The sequence below is a fragment of the Palaemon carinicauda genome, chromosome 7 (genome assembly GCF_036898095.1).
Source record: "Palaemon carinicauda isolate YSFRI2023 chromosome 7, ASM3689809v2, whole genome shotgun sequence".
Lineage (NCBI taxonomy): Eukaryota > Metazoa > Arthropoda > Malacostraca > Decapoda > Palaemonidae > Palaemon > Palaemon carinicauda.
The window spans coordinates 20445357-20447856 of NC_090731.1; positions in this window are offsets into that span (position 1 = coordinate 20445357).

Consider the following 2500-nt stretch of genomic DNA (forward strand, 5'->3'; position numbering starts at 1 on the left):
TATATTAGAGAGAGAGAGAGAGAGAGAGAGAGAGAGAGAAAGAGAGAGAGAGAGAGAGAGAGAGAGAGAGAGAGAGAGAGAGAGAGAGAGAGAGAGAGAGAGAGAGAGAGAGAGATTAAGGAGAATACTACAAATTTTAATATAATTGAACGTATAGCGATCGAAACTTCAAGACATTATTCGGAATAGGAAATAACGAATTACGTAACCTTAAGGATCTGATATTCATTGTAACCCCCTTATAGATTCAATTGCCTCTGAAGAAGAATATTAGCAAAATATGATTATTATTAGTACAAACACAAATAATGAATATGACACAATTTATATTTTCCCTCATCAAATCAGTTTCCCCCCATCTCTTGACATGTTTATCTAATTTCAAGGAGTTGATACTGAAGGAAACATAAGATGTCTAAGTTCTTTTCATTTATGTTATATAAATTTTCCTGCAAACTTAAAATAAAATTCGCTTGGTTAATTAATCTAATACTTTCCAAAGTCATATTTAGATTTTATAACTCTCTTTTTTAATCTAACTGTCATGGGTAGATACATTCATATTGAGATAGAAAAACCTTATTTCTTTTTCCAAGAGTGCCGGCAGCGAGAAGAAATTAAACTAGTTTTTTATCATAGATGTCATCAACTTAATCACTGCCGTTAGCATTTTAGAGATAAACCGAGCCTCAATGAAAAACCATTTATGGAAAATATCATCACGGGATTTGGCATGCATTGATTTTATCATTATTAATAATATTACAACTAACCAACTACAACACTAGTTGAAAATGCAAGATGCTACAAGCCCAAGGGCTCAAAACGATAAAAAAATAGCCCAGTGAGGAAAGAAAATAAGGAAATAAATAAATGATGAGAACAAATTAACAATAAATCATTCTAAAAACAGTAGCAACGTCAAAACAGATATGTCATATATAAACTATAAAACGGCTAATGTCAGCCTGTTCAACATAAAAACATTTGCTGCAACTTTGAACTTTTGAAGTTCTACTGATTCAACTACCCGATTAGGAAGATCATTCCACATCTTGGTCACAGCTGGAATAAAACTTCTAGAATACTGTGTAGTATTGAGCCTTATGATGAAGAAGGCCTGAATTAACCGCCTACCCAGTCAAGAGAAGGAAGAACCCTGTGTAGATGAATTTATAAAGAGATAAGAAAAGCAGACGTCGGACAGAGTCGTACTACACCCTCCCCTTCAGACGAAGCGACGACTTGAAGCAGCTAGCGCTCACTGTTTGTGACGAAAAGTGGCTAACACTGCCTGCAGAAACACCCCCCCCCCCACTACCACCACACACACACACACACACGAACACTTTTTAAGCTATCAAAGAATTCAGGGAGGAGAAAACATATGCTGTCCAATCTTGAAGCCACGCCTTACGTGCCATTTTTGAGTCTGGAATCGTCATGTCAGACTCACCATAATATTAGCCGCCCCTCTGGGACGTTCTCAAGGCTAAAGCCTCTTTACCAGTATTATATCAGCAGCTGCACACGACTCTTCATCAATCCATTAAGTATATTTCTATACAATACCGCCTGTTCTCTCCTTATCTATCGATGTTTCTTAATTGATTTAAGCTAAAATTTAAATTAAAGAAAAACATCCATTATTTTGTAAATAAGTTTATAAATAAAAGTGTGATTTTTTTATTTGCAATATTCTTTTTCAATAATATTTTTCATATTTCAATTTCTGATGCCAAATAATTTCTATTAGAGATTAAAAAAAAAAAACATTATGATTCTAAGATCGTAATACTAACAAAGTCTTTAATTGCTATTCCTTCTAATATAGGTCACTCAAAGCTTAAAGATGCATGATCAGCACCTGTGCTATTGATAGTGGAACTCAGTTACCTAATGTTGAGAAACCTATTTGATCTTTCATAATTCTTTGCACGTTTTGCACTCCAACTCAGAGGTGCAATTAATTCTTATAAAGAATGAATTCTGCAGAAAGTTTACTTCTCGCTTGAGGTTGCTATCTCTTTTTGATAACATCGGATTTTTTTTTAAGATCAGTAATGATATTCCTTATGATGATAATGATAATATTAATATATATAGGTCTACACAGACACACACACACACACACACACACACACACACATATATATATATATATATATATATATATATATATATATATATATATATATATATATATATATATATAGTATATATATATATATATATATATATATATATATATATATATATATATATATATATATATATATATATATATACATATATATATTCATGTATAAACATGTATATATATATATATATATAGATATATATATATATATATATATATATATATATATATACATATATATATTCATGTATAAACATGTATATATATATATATATACATATATATATATATATATATATATATATATATATATATATATAAACATGTATATATATATATATATATATATATATATATATA